Source organism: Balaenoptera borealis, assembly GCF_965194805.1.
Source record: "Balaenoptera borealis genome assembly, chromosome: 2".
Classification (NCBI taxonomy): Eukaryota; Metazoa; Chordata; class Mammalia; order Artiodactyla; family Balaenopteridae; genus Balaenoptera; species Balaenoptera borealis.
Window position 1 is genome coordinate 40,831,999 of NC_138867.1, and position 18,762 is coordinate 40,850,760.

Sequence of the window (18,762 nt, forward strand, 5' to 3'; positions counted from 1 at the left end):
TACATGGAAGGATGAAGGTTTAATCTTTGCTTTTGTTACTAAAAATTGGAAATAGGTATTTGAATGGTACAAAACCGTAGGACTTGAAGACTTCAAAGCTTCTTTTAAATACAACTGTAAAATGAATTTTTGTATTTAAAAAGGGTACTTACACTTAGGGCACATGTCACAGCTTGACAGCCAGGGGAAGTTTTGCACCTATGAAAGGTAGCCTGCATCCAAGCTGTCACACAGAATGCCACGTTGTATCCCCATGGAGGGAAAAATCTCCTTTAAGAAAGACGGTATATGGGATTGTAACGCAATTCAAGGTTTTGTTTGGTTTGGTGTGGTTTAGGTTTCTTACTACTCAACTCACCTGTCGATTTGTCATACATGTCTCCATTTCCGGAGTTTGTTTATCTGCATAACGAGCAAGAAGAAAAAAATCATCGGAATCACTTCAGCCGCTGGGAAAACCGAAACAAAGCTGCCTGTTAAAAGCTGTTAATTGCAGTTTACAAAGGAGAAATCCCTTATCTTTGAAAGTTCACTTGCTTGAGTGACTCATTCTTCCTGGGAGGGATTAATGCTTAATTAGAAAAAGATGCTAAACAATCTGATGTGCTTCCTGAAGGAAAACCTTACCTTAGTTTGAAAGATTCTTAACAAGGTAATATGCTAATTATTTAATGAATGATTTGTGCTGAGAACTAGAGCTATGTGTTAAAATAGCAGTGCTGATCGCATCTGGCACAGCTCCCAGAAATCAGTGCACCGACTGTTCTAGGATTTGGTGCCAAGCCTGTTTTTTGTTGTGCTCTGTGCTGGGTTTTGTTTTCCCACCTTTGAGTGTAAACATGTTTGTCAAGGTACACTGTTAGGAGGGAAAGCAGAGAGGATCGGGGTGGGTCAGCCTTGTGGTCAAGGAGGCCAGAGGGGGGCGGGGGAGAGAAGAGAGGAGGAAAAGGCAGCCAGAACGCCATCTTCCTGTTGGAGTGTGACTGCATTCTGCTTACAAATACCTGGAAACAGCAGCTCTCCAACAGAGCTGTGGGGTATGAGGAAGTTAGAAAGAGGAGCATGGACACTTCAGAGGAAGGTAACCAGAAATCCCTGCAAGCCCAGCTTCACACTTTGCTTGTCTGTCAGGGGGTGTTCTCCTTCCTGACAATACCCCCAATGTTTTGGTAGGCAGACTCCAGTTCACTTAGTAAGTGAGAGGCATGGGTGGAATGCCAGGTATGTCTACAGAGCAAAGCAGTGCAGGCAGGCTGACGCCAGGAGAGAATAGGCAGGTACCTATTGAGTTACAGGATTTCTACAAATCTAATCCGCATGTAATGTGAGACTTATTACAGAGCTAGCCTCTGCTAGGGCTGTGAAGTCTGAGGATATGAACAGTCTCTCTGGGGTAATGATCCCAGTTAACCCATTGCAACCCAGCTTCACTTGACCAAAACTAATAGCCTCTTATCCTTGTAATGCTAGTTAAGAGTGATAGTGATTACAAGTTGCTTACTAATTCTATAAAAAATACTCAGAGTAAGTAGGACATTACTGAACTGAAAAGAGATGTTTAATATGCCTACAAACAGTGAACAATACAACCACAGCAACTAGGGCTATTTTAAGGTACTTTCTATTTAATATGTCTGACACTGGATAGTCTATACATTACTAATGATGGGTATCTATAATTTATGGTGCAGTTTTGCATGTGATAAATTTGTTATGAAAATTTTAAATAGCAAAGTTATTTATTAGTATTTAAAAAGCATCTACTTAAGGGAAGCAGTTTTTTTCCTGCGACATCTTCATTAATTATCATAATAAATTGATGACACACTTATCAAAGGAAGAAAATCAAGATTGCCAACACAAATAAGAAAGAGGTTCAGGTACCAAAATTTCAAATATTCATGATGTATGTCATATACTTTTGTTGATCATCAGCTAACAAGCGTCTTTGGAAAGTGGGTGAGAGAAATGAAAACATTGTTTCTGGACTTAATATATGATCATAAGAATTCTCTAAAGCAAGCTTGATTGATTAAAAATGATCAGTCTTCCAATAATCCAATAATTACACAAAGATAAAAAAATTAAGACAATAGTTCTTTATCAATGTCATAAAACTCCAACCATAATCCAAATCTCCATATTACAGATCATTCTTAAGACTGATTCACTAATAAATAACATTTAACCTGAGAAATATTCTATGAAGAATGGCTCCAAATTACCTTTATGTTTTTCTTACATGTTGATACCTTCCCCAAAGACATTTAGGTCCATTACCATATTTAGATGCCTTGAATAATCTGAAACATCTCTTTGTAGAGTTTTATTTATTAACACAGAGGTACCAAAATCAAGGAATTAAAAGTCTAGATACTGATATGAGAAATAATATTTATAAAAGTGTCTTCTGTGACCCATGTATTCTAATAAGTACTTTAGCTATGTTAATTTATTTATACATTTTTATGATTCCTACTTTTCAGATGAAGAAAATGAGGCTCAGATCAAGCAACCAGTGAGTAACTGGTGCAGAACTTAACCTAGGACTGGTTGACTCAAAGCCTATTGAGAGTGGAACTAAATGGAGCCCTCCACAAAATAACACTCCCCCAAACAGGACAAAGTCTAAGCATGAAAAGAACATTAGATTTGTTCATTAGAGATCTGGGTTGAAAAATGGCTCTGCTTCTTGCTAATTTCTGAACTGACACAAATTGTAGAGTTTCTATGCACCTCAACTTCTTGCCTTTAAATAGAGATGGAAAATTATATCATCATGCTTTGGTGAGGATTGAGATAAAACTGATGCCCGTAAGTGTGTAGACGGTGTGTGGTGTCTTGAACCATGTACTGTTCCTATACACATACACTGCGTCATACAAGTGATTCTCTATTTTGAACGTGGGCGGGAGGGGGAAGGATAAAAAACCAGGCCATCCTGCTCCTGGCTGAACTGGCAGAATTTACTTGAAGGAGCTTGCCTCTGAACAATATTGAAAGTTTGCTTTTAAGTTGGTTTGTAACATTAAAGCCAACCCCCATCCTAAATTTGTTCACTCCCCTACTCCACTTGTTTCTGTCAAGCTATTGCCAATTTTATCCCTGTTTAACCTTTGTGCTAGATAAGCAGATGCTATTAAATCTTGGACTACTGAGTAGGCCTCTTGAAAACAGCAGTCAGTCTTTGACAAAAGAATGTTGAGAGATATTCTAAGCAGTTTTTTTTTTAAAGCAAAAAACATTAATTAAAATGAATAAATTGAGGACATTTGTAAAATAGCGTCATTTTGAAGGTGTTCTTAATTCCTAAATTAGTAACATCTTTAATATTTGGTAAAGATAAACATGCTCCAACCTACTGAGTGATTTTACTGGGTGATAGTATTCTATATTAATTGCTGTTTTGACTTTGGTTTTAGTATGGTATGAAACATTTTTCTTTAGGCCAGACACATATTTGAAATACCAAATATATCTCTTTAATTAGATATATTTCTATATTTTATGGATGTTACATTTAAAATTCCCAAAGAAAATGTGGTTTAGAAGAGTTCATTTCTACAATAAGCAAAGTAGAATAAATGCTTGTAAATTAATTTTTTAAAGAAATGCTACGAAGATTTAAAAGTGAAGAATAAAATACCTTAATAATAAATGGGATCTAAATCTGAATTTCTTAAAATTCAATTTCTTGGTAAATATTCTGTGTGCACCTGAAAAAAATGTGTATTCTATTGTTATTGGGTACACTTTTATAAATATTAATTAGATTAAGTTGGTTGGTAGTGTTCTTCAAATTTACCATACCACTTGACTTTCTGTGTACTTGTTCTATCAATTATTCAGAGAGAAAAGTTGAAATCTATTACTATAATTATGGATTTATTTCTTCTTGCAGTTCTATCAGTTTTTACTGCATGTGTTCTGAAGCTCTCTTGTTTAGTAATTATTTGTGATTGTTATGAATTGATCCCCTTTTCATTATGAAATGACTATCTTAACACTGGAAATATTCTTTGGTCTAAAATCTACTTTGTCCTATACTAATATAACCAGTCTAGCTTTCATTTGATTGGTGTGGGCATTGGTATCATTATTTTCCCTCTATTAATCTATTTGTTTCTTTATATGTTAAGTATATTTCTTATAGTCAGCATATAGTTGGGTCTTGATTTTTTAAATTTAATCCAACAATATCTGCCATTCAATTGTTTTGACCATTTACAGTTAATGTGATTATTAGTATAGTTAGGCTTATATAATTTTTAATATGTCCCATCTTTTCCTTAGTTCCTTTTTTCTCTTTTTCTGGCTTCCTTTAGACTGGGTATCTTGATGATGCCATTTTATTTCCTTTGTTCATTTATTAATTATAACGCTTTGTTAGTTAATTTTGTTAGGCTGTATGGTAAGACAATAACTCATCACTGTCTGTGCCATCAAGTGATATTATCCCACTTCATGTATAGTATACTTTCATTTCTCTCCCAGCCTTTATGCTCTTACTGTCATACACTGTATTTTTACCTGTATTTTAAACTTCAAAATATCTTATCTTTGTTTAAACAGTCAATTTATACTTTAAAGTCATTTAAATAGTAAGAAAATAGTCATTTTAATAATAAGAAAATATACATATCTGGTTCTAATTTCCAATATTTTTTTGTGTAGATCCACAAAGGGTTTCATCTAGTGTCATTCAGTTATATTTCATTTCGTATCATTTTTCTCCTGCTTGAAGGACTTCCTTGAACATTCTTTGTAGTACAGATTTGCTGGTGATCAATTCTTTCAGCTTTCATATGTCTTTATTTTGCCTTAGTATTTGAAAGATATTTTTGCTGCTGAGTATAGAACTCTAGGTTGACAGATTTTTTTCCAGTACTTCCAAGATGTTGTTCCACTATTTTCTCACTTGAGTTGTTTCTGATGAGGACTCTGCTCTCATCCTTGTGTTTGTTCCTCTGTATGTAATTTTTTCCCCTCTGACTGCTTTTAAGATGTTCTCTGTATCACTGTTTATGAGTACTTTGATTATAAGGTGTAGTTTTCTTCATGTTTCTTGTGCTTGGAGTTCACTGAGCTTCTTAGATATATGGATTTATTGTTGTCAGTAGATTTAGAACAGTTTTGGCCACTATTATTTCAATTTTTTTTTCATCCCACTCCTTTTCTTCAGGTATTCCAAGCATGTGTGTATTAGGTGACTTGAAGTATCCTCCAGGACTCTGAGGCTCTGTTCATTTTTAAAATTTATTCTCTTTTCCTCCTTGTTTCATTTTGAATCATTTCTATAGCCATATTTTCAAGTTTATTAATCTTTTCTTCTGTAATACCTAAACTGCTGTTAATCCCATCCAGCTTATTTTTTTAATCTCACACATTGTAGTTTTTTTTTTTTTTTTAATTATTAGCACCTTTAATTATTATTTATTTTATTTTATTTTGGCTGTGTTGGGTCTTCGTTTCTGTGCGAGGGCTTCCTCTAGTTGCGGCAAGTGGGGGCCACTCTTCATTGCGGGGCGCGGGCCTCTCACTATCGTGTCCTCTCTTGTTGCGGAGCACAGGCTCCAGACGCGCAGGCTCAGTAGTTGTGGCTCACGGGCCTAGTTGCTCCGCGGCATGTGGGATCTTCCCAGACCAGGGCTCGAACCTGTGTCCCCTGCATTAGCAGGCAGATTCTCAACCACTGCACCACCAGGGAAGCCCACACATTGTAGTTTTTATCTCAGAAATTTGATTTGGGTCCTTTTATATCTTCCATAATCTCTACTTAACTTTTTGAACATATAGAATACAGCTAAAATAACTGTTTTAATGTCCTTTTCTGCTAATTACAGCATCTCTGTCAGCTCTGGGTCAGTTTCCATTGGTTGATTATTCTCCTCATCATGGGCCCTGTTTTCCTGCTTTTTGCATTTCTGACTATCTTTGATTGAATGCCAGGCATTGTTAGGTGAGGAATATTTTGCATTCCAGTAAATATTCTTGAACTTCGTTTTGGGATGCTTTTACTTGAAATAGTTCAATTATTTTGGGTCTTGTTTTATGATGTTTTTAGGTGAGCTTGGCTCAGTGCCCATTCTAGAGCTAATTATTCTTTACTTCCAAGCAAGATTTTACTAAGTACTCTACCCAATGCCCCTTGAATTATGAGTATTTCCAGCATGGATGGTAGAAAGAGTCACTCTCCCAGGCCCCATGTGAGCAGTAGGTACCGTTCCCTTTACTCATTTTAGGTGGTTCTTTCCCATAGCCTCAGGTAGTTTTTCCACATGCATGCCTGCTGAATATTTAGGTGGCTTTCTGTAGATCTCTGAGTTTCTCTTTCTATGTGGTGTTTTCCTCTCCAGTACTTGCCACCTTGGTCTTCCCAGATCCTCTGCTATGTCTCCTCAATTTGGGGAGATCTCCAGACTCCAAATGGGTTTCCCTTTCCTGTGGTACAGCCGAGATACACTCTCAAGGCAGAAAGCTGGGACAGCCATAAGGTTCACCTTACTCCCTGTCTGTTAGAAATTACTATGTTTTGTTGTGTAATGGCCAGTGTCTTAAAAATCACTGTTTTATTTCATGTTTTGTCTTTTTGTTGTTGTTATTTCAGTCTGGAAGGTAAATCTAGTCACTGTTTCTCCATCTTGGCCAGAAACAGGTAAAATTCAATTTCTGAACAAGACAGAGTAATTTATTGATTCTAGGAACAGGAAATATTCTTGCTAATTACTAGCTAATTCCTTATTGTATAGCTGAGGACATTAATGCACAAGAAATTGAGTATTTTTTATAATATCACACAACTAGTTATAGTATTGTTCTTATGATTTTTTACCATCTTTTAGTACCAAGAATTTATATCTTCTTGTACTTGTTTCCTATAATTTATCTGTGTAGGTCTTAGTCATAGATGAATTTGAAAGGAGTTAAAAATGTCATCTTTTTTCACACCCCCGCCACTCCTTAATTTTCACATAATGAAACTGAGAACCAGAAAGATTATCATATTGTGTGGAAACAAAAGGCTACTGTGGATCTGGGCAAAGAAAGAGAACTAGTTGTTTCCTTCTTCTGAGTCCTGTTCTGCCCCAAGCTGAAAGCAGAACACCAGAGTTCAGCTTTGGGAAATAGACCTATTGTGCTTATTCCAGTTTAGTCATAGTTTGAAGACTTAACCAAAACCAAGAAATCTGCCATGTAAAGAGAAATCTTATGAAACCATTTTATCCTAAGGGAGTCAGGAAGTTATAGAGCCAAGGTGGTTTTGCAAAAAACAGAACAATTATCAATGGCATTGCCTAAGGTGATCACTAGCTCCCCAAGTAAAGGCTCCTGCTAACCACATGGTTAAGGATAGATGAAAGTTGAACAAGTGAATAAGGAATTTATGGACAATGCTTATGCCCCAAAACTAGTCCTTTTATTGCCCTGCTATTCCCTCAGTTCTTTCTTCTAGATTACCACCTACTAAAAAACCTCAAAGAGACACTGATTTATACTACAGATTAAACCTCTGAGAGACAAACACTGGTGTTACCTCACCCAAGGTATTTATAATTTGAAGGAAGAATCTAGATAATTCTAAGCCAGCATTTCCAAAAGTATATTCCATGATCATTAATAGATGGTCACAAACTTTTTAAAAAAATTTGGGGGTTAAATATTTGGCTTCTCAAAGTTAAGCAGCTCTCTTTATTGTGGGTTTTTCAGTCTTTAAGTCACTGTCAGACATCATGCATCTCTAAGAGAGGAAAGAAAATATTCGGCATTTCCCAAATTTCTTCATAGAACCATTATCTCGACTAGTGTTCTATGAAAAATGTGCTGGGAAAAGTTAACCTAAGAAATAAATGCTATAGTTACATTTTCAGGTGCCATGGTAGTTTGATGAGAAAGTATTTTTGATGCTAAGAACTATTTTTGATATCCTAAGAGAATGAACAACTTTGATCCTTGTAAAAATTGACCTTATGGATTGGTCAAATTAATATTTTGAACACTGTCTTTCTAACAGGCTTTCATGAAAACTATGCTTGAACAAGAAAAATGAATAGAAAATTTCTATCTATGATGCTTCCCAAGCAGGAACCATTACACCTTAATTACAGAACACTGAAACTGTATTTTGGGGAACAAAGAGGAAAAGCCTTAGATGGGTGGCATAAGGAGGAGGAATTAGGGGTTCAGTTTCATTTCCTTCCAAACTAATTGCCTAAGGAGCTTTTTATTTCATCAGGAAGTACACTAACAAATGGCCTCCTTGACTTTTGCTAATCACTTTATTAATGCTTTAGCCAGATTTTAAAATATGCAGTAGTATGAATATCTGTGGAGAAAAACCTTTATTGTGCATAAATTACAAATTTACTATCTCAGTTGCAGTTGAGTTTTAATGTTTCCTTTCCAGAAAAGCCCTAGTGTATATTCTTCAGGGAGCAATTCTGCACTCTTAAGGGAATGAACTGAATGACCTAATGGGTCCTTCCATCTTTAATTTCTGTAATTCAGGAAAGCCTCATAAAACACAAGCTTCCTTTGTGAATTAACTTTTCTCTGAAAGTATTGAAACCACTTTCTTGCACACTTTGGAAGAACTTTAAAATGTTTAACAATATTAGAAATATTTAGTGGACCCATATTGAAAAATATCAGCTAAGTAATACTTAATGGTTCAAGTGTAATTCTTCCGAAACAAGAATTATGGAAGAAATACGGCACATGACTTCTTCACTCCCTTTCAAATTATAGAAAGCCATCTTTTCACAACACCAAGAAAAATAAAGATTTTTTAGAAAGAATCTAAAACAAAAATCAAACTAACAACTAATTATGAACTATCTTTTATACATAAAGTATGGTGCTAAAGTATCATTGTTAAAAAAAGAAAAGGCATTTACTGAAAACGCAAAAGACGTATTACATCTCCATTTTAAACTATCTAGTAAATGTAAAATAAATAAGAACTTTTATTGAAAAAAGAATGTGTGCTAGAGAGTATGAAAAATTTAGTGGAATATAAGCCATGGCTGTTTACCATAAATGTTTGCAGTTTAAGAGGGAAAACAAAACAACCACAATAGGACAATTAGAACATAATGAGTCATGAATTTTAAGCTGTGAGAGTTCTGTTGGCACTACAAAGGTGAGAGTATGCATTAAGAAGAAGAATGAGTTGAGGGGTGATTTGCAACTCCTATCTGTACCTCACAGAACTTTGGGTTAAATATCCATCAAGATTAGAATTTTTTACTCTGGAATTCAATACTTGGAAGGGCTGGGCTTGGAGTTCCATGAACCATAGTATCATCTGAGAAATTGTGTGTGCGTGCCTTTGCGTTAAAGATTTTTATGACATATTCACAGGTATTTGTGACCCTAATATGTTTAAAGAGAATAGGTATTGTCTTGATATGGCTATAATTCTAAACTAGCATAAAAATTCATTTAAATAGCATACATTTTAACATGCAAAATAAAATCTATTTAGATAATATTAATGAATTAGTAGTAGCCCAATTTTGTGATTCAGCTAATGGAAACTTTGAAGTTATTTCCAATTGCATATTATTGACAGTGGTAATAACTTCATTTTTAGCACGTATCTTTCCAAAGTTCAGACATAAAGCTACACCAAATGGACCTTAACTTTTCTATGGGCTTTAGACAAATGTAATATTAGAAAATGACATTTCTAGTTTAAAAAATTATGAAGAGTCCATGAACAAATAAATATATAAACAAAATGTAGTATAGAGATAAAATGAAATATTATTCAGCCATAAAAAGGAATGAAGTTCTGATACATGCTACAGCATGGATGGATCTTGAAAACATTATACTAAGTGAAATAAGCCAGACACAAAAGGACACATATTAAATGATTCCACTTATATGAAATATATCGAATAGACAAATTAGAGGTTACTAAGGGCTAGGGAAAGAGGAGAATGGGAAATTATGGCTTAATAAGTACAGAATTTCTGTTTGGGGTGATGAAAGGGTTTTAGAAATAGTAGTGATAGTTGTACAACATTGTGAATATAATTAATGGTACTGAATTGTACACTTAAAATGGTTAAAATGGCAAATTTTATGTTATGTGTATTCTAAAATAAAAAATGTTTAAAAGTAATTAAGATTTTTCTTGTTTTGCCTTTCATATAAGGATCATTACAACTTAATTATCTCACTTTGATAACCTAGGGGATTGTAAGGTATTTATAAAAGCCCCCCATTCTACAGATAGTGGCACTGAGGGTAACTTACTTTGATTAGTAGCCTATGTTTGGGAAAGATAAGAGGAAATAATGACCATATATGAGCACTGGTGGGAAATGAGATAGAAGACAAACAAGAAAAACACCTTTGACCCATGTCAGCAGTAGATTAAAGCAAACAGTTATAGCATTTTCTGGGACATTGAGCTCTTTGAAAGAAGAAAGAAGAAAAGAAGAAAGAAGAGAAATGATGTGGTTGATGGAGAAGAAAGGGCTCGAGGCTAAGAATCTACATTCTAGTCTTAATTCTGTTATTTTCTACATACAGAAGCTCACATCTCTGGGTTTTCCTTCTCTTACTTAACATAAAAGGGCCAGATGAATATTTTTCATTCTAATTGTAAAATTATGTGGGTAGTTAATTCAAGGCATTGAGATTCAATGACAGATTACTTGCTGAAGTCAAGTTTTAAAAATCAAATTTTGGTCATTTTGATAAAATTTTAATTATTAATTGTTGTCAGTATAGTCTAGCTCTTTGGCATTGTCATTTGAATCTAACAAGTTAATTTTTGTGTATAGATACATTTCAGAATTTAAAACGACATGAATTGATGATTTTATTAAGATGCTCTTATAAAATGCTCTATCAACATATTCTTCTAAGAACAGAGTATGGCATTTAAGCTTGGTGACTACTGAATGCAACCAAACTACATCCCATACGTTCAACTCATATTTTTGACCATATTCCTAATGAATCTGGAAAATAATCACTGATTTTAAAACTCACTGACAATTATTATGGTCTGATACAGTTAAAGACTCCCCTAATGCAGAATCACCAATGTCATATTCTTCTATCTCACAAAAGGATCACAAATATATCTTGAACTTTACAAATAATATTCCCTTTGACTAGATTGTCCATCCTATGTATTTACTATCCCTCATATTCTTTCATATCTACCTCAAAATTCTTTCCCAGAAATTTTTCAAAATTCTCACCAAACCAGACACTTGTAGAAGGTTAAAGCTAGGATGTGTTCCCAGGTTCACTGCATGAGAGTCCATGAGACTTTTACAAAGCCATGTGGTTTTGAGGTTGAAAGTGGCAATGGCAAGAATAATCCCATTAAAATTCTAAACACAATTTTTAAAATTTGCCTCTTACATATGTATCTTTAACGTGTAAAATTCGATTACCATTTGAAGTGTTTCACCTCTTTCAGATTGGTTGATTTGTTTAGAAGTTGGATTTCCCAACAATATTGCTAAATGAAGGAAATTATGTCTTCTAAGTATTGTTTTGATCCCAGCCTAGTATAGTAGCCCCTAAATCACACAGTAGGTATTAATGTTTGTTGTTCCAACTTTTTTTTCTGCTGTCTTTGTTTTCTTTAGCTTCTTATAGCTACATCTTATTAAGAGACCTCAATGGCTAAGCCAAATCTGATGTACACAAGGTGCATCAGTAAACTCACACCTACTACGGGTTAGGGCTTGACTTTTAGTCCTGTTATTCCAACCCCAGGATCTAGGTTCCCCAACTTCCCTAAATCCACTGTACTGCCAACCAGACTTGGGGTTGAGCATGTCCAAGGGGCCTCTAAGTCATGGCTTAGGGTGATATTTGGGCTTGGGTGACTCAGCCCCATATTCTGCATTGGTTCACTACTTGAATTTCTCCATCCTCTTCAGAACTGAAGCCTTGCCCTTTTTACTGTGCCTTGGGATTCTTGAACATCACTAGGTCCTGTCAAACTCCCCCATGATGGATTCCATTATTGATATTTTGTGAGGGGCCCTACAATAACATGGACAGATCTTCTACTGAGTAAACTCTAACTTTTTTCCCAAATTATAGTGCTAGGTTATATCTCTCACTACCATGCCCCCCCCCCACACACACCACTGAGCCCTCCTAGAATATATAGCAACTGATGCAGAGTCACTCTTCTCTCAGTGCACAATAAACGAATATACCTAACAATGTATCTGCAATCATTTAGGTTTCTTTCATAGTGATGTTCTTTTAATGATACAAGAAAATGGTGAATTATTATTCCTGTCAGGACAAAAAAAAGGGTGCAAGATAACTTAGAATTAGACAACTTAGAAATAGATATTTTAAAAGGTAAAAACAATTTTTAAAACAGTTGCTTTAAGTAATCCAGTAACATATCATTTGAAAATATCTCAGTCATCCAGACATATGATGCCATGAGAGGCTCTTTCCATTTAGTAGATACATTGTCATAGAGAAACTACACTTTAGGGATACTATCTGCAAATGTTTCCCAGAAAAAAGATAAAGAAACTATTCATTTTTAAAATAAATATGGCATCTCACTGGTCCTCTATTGAGCCTTACGTTAGCAAATCAACAACTGTGTAAAATTCCAGATTTATCTTAAAAATAGATGCTCAATAGTAATCATCTAGCAAAATGATTTATAAGCATCGAGAGGAGAGAGGAGAAGGGCAGGGGGAATACAGATTCAGCTTGCTATGAATACACTCTGTCATCCCATCCAGCAGTCTGATACAGACTTCATGCTTTAGAGTGCAGAAAAGCACAATCTGGGAAGTCTTCCAAATCCATTTTTATAAGGAGGAAGCACTTGCCAGGATACAGGAAGCACAAACTACAGTCCTGGTCGTTTGTCATGTTACTTCAGCAAGCTTTGCCAGAACTATCCAAGAAGGTTTGAATACTGATGGGTGATGAGAAATTTGAAATTTGAAATTTGAGATATGACCTTAGCCCAATGTCAATGAACTGTTTTTCTCTGGGTGTTAACTCTTCTTCTGTCAAGTATAAAATGAAGGGTTCTTAGGAAAATGAGAGTATTCACAGGTACAAGATCTGACCCTAAGAAATCTAGCACATATGTTGATTTGTTTTAAATTTCTTATTTACTTTCAGCATTGCAGCTGGAATATTAGGTATTATAAGAAGTCTGTTTCTGTGTTTTAGTCTAGTTTCAACCAGGTCTTCACTGACTTTGCAGAGGTATCTTTGATTAAAATTTAAAATAAACAAATCTAATGTGGTTTTACTAGGTATTAGTTTATCTAGTTTATAAAAGAATTATTATTTTACAACAATTTACAAATAACTATTACAGTGTAATTGGGGAACTAATAAAGTCAAAATTATAGGCTTCTTGCCCTCAAAATATACACATCCCTTCTACTTCTTCTTTGAGAAAGAATTTTGATCTCTTTATATAAAACCATTATATAAGCTTATTTGTTTATTTGTGTATTTATTTATTTATTGCCTTGTTCTTAACAGTAAGGCCTAATGTAGAAGTATATGTACATCATAGGGTTAAAAGAGGGTGAAGTCATTATCACTCCTTTGAGTTTAGTGATGTAATTTTTATCTCTTTGCAAGCCCTATAGTAACTGCAGCTTTTATTCACACAATTGAACAATCAATATTTGTGTGGCCAATGTAATTAGCTTATACTCTTCCCGAAAGAAGTGAAAGGTTTCAGGCAAAACAAATTATGTAATCATTTTTTGTTGATTTTTTTTCTAATATCTTGTGGAATTTGGAAATGGCTCCAGAATATTACATTCACAAAACATAGTTTAGGAAAGAGTAAAATCATCTATACTGAAAATAAATTAACATAGTATTGAAAAGTCTACATGGCTTAACTAAAGTGTTAAGGGGGTTGAAATTAAAACCAACTGCATCTGCCTGAATTTTATTGATTCTTTTATAAGCTGTTTCTTATTTGATGCTTTCTTCCCATTCAACCTCTTACTGCACCTAGACCACTTCAGACCTACATTACCTCATACACAGACTATTGCAACAGTCTTAGTCTGCTGCCTTAATCCATTTTGCACGATGCTTTCAGAGTAAACTCCCACAGTACCACCAATGTTCTTGTCACGCTCTGACTCAAAAATATTCAATTACTATACCTATTAATTTGATTCCAGTCTATCTTATCAAATATCTTTGACTAATCTTTTAAAATGAGCCTCTACTTCAACTGGTTTACTCAACTTTATCCCCTGAATGCTTCTCATATTTATTTATATTGACTCACTCTAATGCCCTTGTTTATAGTTGCACTTTCAATAATGCCTCTTACCTTATAAATAAAATAACAATAAAATTAATAATAGTAATAGTCATAACATATACACCTTTAATGACTTAACACAAATGTTTCCTATTTTATGAAGAATTCTATGATCGACTCAACTGGTGAAAGTATTTTCTTCCTCTAACTCCCTTTAAGCATCTAATGCCAATACATTGCTGTGTGCTAATGATAATCTGAATCTCTAATTGTCCTAGAAAAAGTTTAAAGGTATTATTGCTCTTGCACTGTCTCTCAATATTGCTGCCCCTGAGTTTTAGGATAAATAGAATGAAAAAACAGTTTTTATGGCAGTTGAGGCAGAGAGGGCATGTCAGAGATATTCTTTCTGATTCTGCAGCTGATCACAGACATGTTGAAATGTGCCCTGACTGCCCCATGGCTGAGCAATTAGGGGTTATTCCTCTGATTCTTATTTTGATACAAACAAATGGAAAGCCAAGAAAATCCTCTAAGGATCTTTTTCAGAACTCCAAGGAATCTATAAAGACATTCAAAAGGACTTAAAGTTAAATCCTTTTATAAGCAACTTACATGAACAGCAAAATTTTACTCTAGCAAATCTCAGGGGAGAATATTAAGCTTAGTCCTTACAAGCAAAAATGGTTTGGTGCTATGGTTGCTTATAGCATGAATTCACTGAGACAAAATAGAGAGGTACAAATTACTTCATGGTACTTTGAGGTATTTCTCTCAAGTTAATAGTCCTCAATTTAATACAAACTCAAAGGAGGTTATCATGGAGATTTTAATAAAGAAACTATTTGCAAAGATCTGAGGTCTACAGGAAAACCAACAAGAAGTAATGCAGCACCCAGAGGTAGCAATCAGGGAGGCTTACCCACCGTTAGCCCTGTAAGTACAAGTGTGTGGGGGGGAGCAGTTAATATAACCTGGCAAGAGCTATAGCTGTAGTTATAACGTAGGAAAGGACGCCTAACAGAAACTGTGCCCTATAGGAGAATAAGATCACTGACAAATTGAGGACAAGCAAGGAAGGAGCTAGAAGAATAACTTCCCTGACATTTCTCTCTTTCCTCCCCTCATCCTGGGCCAGAAGGACCCAAACTGATGAGGGTTATAAAGTTCAACCTTTGGGGCACAGAATAGAGTGGAGAATAGATCTGGAACGACAAGCAGAAAATAGCCAGCACACTCCCAAAAGTCACGTTATATGGAAACCAATTACCCCAGTCACTACACCACATTTGATTAACCACTTCAAGTTGAAAAATCATCATAAGGGGAAATCTATCAGTACTATCTACAACCTGTTCTCAGATATGGACATCCATACCCTACATACTCTTTACACTAATTCTTTTTGTAAAGTTTTCCCCTCAAAATGCAGACTTCCCAAAGTAAGGATGCAGAATTTTGCTGGATAGGATCACAAAAATTTACCTGTGCATTTCCTTCACTGACGTACTCTTTAATACGACAGTCTATATGATTATTAGATTTCACAATTTCACAGATATGCTAACCTACTGCTATATTCTATTATATACAATTAAGAAAATGGATGGAAGAAATTTAATATTTTTCTAGCATTGATTGACCTAGTAGACTTTGATTCTGTGAATTTTGTGGAGCGTGTCTGTCCTTGAGCTCAGTGTAATGAGCTCCATAAAGGCTCCAGGCTTCCATGAAGCTTTTAGCACTTACCATATGCATTTACTCATTCATTATATATTTACTCATGGTCCAGTACATACCAAGCATTCTGCTGACTGCGGGGATGAATGACAGTATCAGAGTAAGGAGGAATGGAGTTTTGACACATCTTTACACATTATGAAGTTTTTAGATGTTCAAGTTTCCTTCTCCTGGATGAGATCCCACTACAGTTTTCTAGTATTGACTTCTAACATTGAGTATGTTCTGGGAATATTTCAGATGCCAGGGATTTGAGCTCACAGAGCTCTCAATGTATCAAAATAGACTTACAATCCTTACTACAAAATGTACACAGGAGTCAGATCTGAGTCTTGTAAGTTTAGAAAAAGAGCTTGATATCAGACTCTATCCAAATGACAATGGGAAATCATTGACAAGCATTAAGAATGGAAGTAACATAATTACATTTAAGTTTTAGAAAGAGTTCCCAGGTTACAGCAAAGAAAATGGATGGAAAGTAACCAAGAATACACATAATGACATAAGTTACAAACTATTTAATAGTCCAGAATGAAAAGTGGCAATGGTCTAGATTACACGGGGACAATAGAGATGGACAGAAGTAGACTAATTCTAGAGGCATTCAGAAAGTAGAATTCTTGGGACTTTATGATCAGTTTCATGTGAATAGTGAGAAAGAGGAATCAAGGAAACTCCAATGTTTAAAGCATGGCCAACTGGATATAGAGAGTGTTATTTGCCAGGAAAAGGAATAATAAAGATGAATCGTTGCTTTTTGCTTTGAATTTTAATGTTTCTGTTATTCTTTTGTCAGTAGCCATCCATGATTTTTTTAAAAAGGTTTTCTTTGCCTTTTATATCTTCTTGCTTATCCTTATTTTTCAACTTTTCTGTGCCACTTTATTTTTGGTGTGTCTCTCTTAACAACCCATAGCCATTTATACTTCTTAATAAAATCTTATGTTGGCAATTTCATATTAGAGTTTAATCCATTAATATTTATTATGATAACTGACATTTGGCCCATTTTTTTTTTTTTTTTTTTTTAAATTTATTTATTTATTTATTTATTTTTGGCTGTGTTGGGTCTTTTTGTTTCTGTGCGAGGGCTTTCTCTAGTTGTGGCAAGTGGGGGCCACTCTTCATCGCGGTGCGCGGGCCTCTCACTATCGCGGCCTCTCTTGTTGCGGAGCACAGGCTCCAGACGCGCAGGCTCAGTAGTTGTGGATCACGGATCCAGTTGCTCCGCGGCATGTGGGACCTTCCCAGACCAGGGCTCGAACCCGTGTCCCCTGCATTGGCAGGCAGATTCTCAACCACTGCGCCACCAGGGAAGCCCTGGCCCATTTTTTATATTAGTTCTGCTGTGTATATTTTATGTGGTTTTTCTCTTTCCTGTTACTCAATTTTCTGTCATCAGCTATAAAATCCAATTTCTTAATTCTTCCTTTTCTCTAACAATTTGGAAGTTACATATATCATTTCCTTTCTATTAAAGATTATCTTTATACCTTATCTTGAACCTGTGTTTTTCTATCAGTATTAAGAACGAAAAAACCATCACCACTACCTCCACTACTTCTGCTCTTTAACACACTGACCCACATGTTTTGTTTTTGTACTGTCTTCTTGAGTTCTAAATCTTGTTGTTTTTTATATCTAGAATATGCAAAATAATTTATTTAGGAAAAGTATGAGAGGCATGCCTTATGAGTCTGCATTGTTCTGAAATATTAATAAATAAATATTACATATATATTCTTAATGGTCCAATTTTTGCCTATAGACATATCACTTATGCATTTTAGTCACATTAAAATGGAGGTGAGGCAAGTATAAGAGACTTCTATGTGAATTCTAAGAAGGTATGCTCTGACACTCTAGGGGATGCAAAACTAAATGTTGATATTAATAAACATATTAGGAACATTTAAACATATGAAATTGAATATGAAAACTACCAGCCACTGTTTTAGTCCAATATTGTTTTGCAGTACATTGATTAAGGCATTTATTAATTTTTAAACTCAAAGTTCAACTACATATTGAGTTTTCTGGCAATAGAACCAAAGATGTCAGTTGATTTCTAGTTTATTTTGTTAGTCCCAAAGGTTTTTTGTTTGTTTGTTTGGTTGGTTGGTTTTGGTTGTTTTTAAGGTAGGGAATAATAAGCCTTATACGGTATTGCAATTGTTTCAAATAGAGAAAGATCAACTCTAAATTCAGCAACTAAGAGATTTGTTTGCATTTTGGATAGATAGTTAAGGGAAAGAGAATAAGATATTTCTTCTTATCTTTCATTGATGACCTACTTGCATTAATTGCAGTTACATGTGCATCTGGGAGTAGGAGTGCTCCATTATTTGCCAACCGCAAAAAGACAATGTTATATAGGAAATTCGTATGAGCCATGGTCTTTTTTTTTCCCCAAAGTATCACTCTTTCCCTGCCATTAAATGACCTTTATTAAATTCAGCAACTTCTCTCAGTATGATTAATGATGAAAAAACTCGATTAATGGATGTGTTCCTTTTCAGCATAAATAAGACACACATATCTTTAAATCATTCAATGGATTATTACAGCTTCTGGGAATGAGCCCAAGTTACTTAACATGCCATATAGGACCCTTCTCAGTCTTGCCCTACATTCTTCCCTCTTCACGTTATACTCAAGTTATATTAAAATTCTCTCCATCCCCCAAATCACCAAGGTCTTTTTCTTTTTCCTCCTCCATGACTTTACAATTACAGCTCTCTCCTGTTGGACTGCTTTTG

The 18,762-nt window shown here is 34.9% G+C and overlaps 2 long non-coding RNA genes across 2 annotated transcripts in view; one reads left to right on the top strand and one right to left on the bottom strand.

Moving 5' to 3' along the window:
• LOC309624456 overlaps positions 1-228 on the bottom strand; it is an 82,442-nt gene extending 82,214 nt beyond the window's left edge. Inside the window, exon 1 of the long non-coding RNA XR_014241940.1 lies at positions 153-228. This is a non-coding gene — a long non-coding RNA (uncharacterized lncRNA). The remainder of the gene's footprint in view (positions 1-152) is intronic.
• The window catches only part of LOC309624471, a 614,280-nt gene that overhangs the window by 60,535 nt on the left and 534,983 nt on the right, over positions 1-18,762 (top strand). The gene's annotated exons all lie outside the window — the stretch shown is intronic.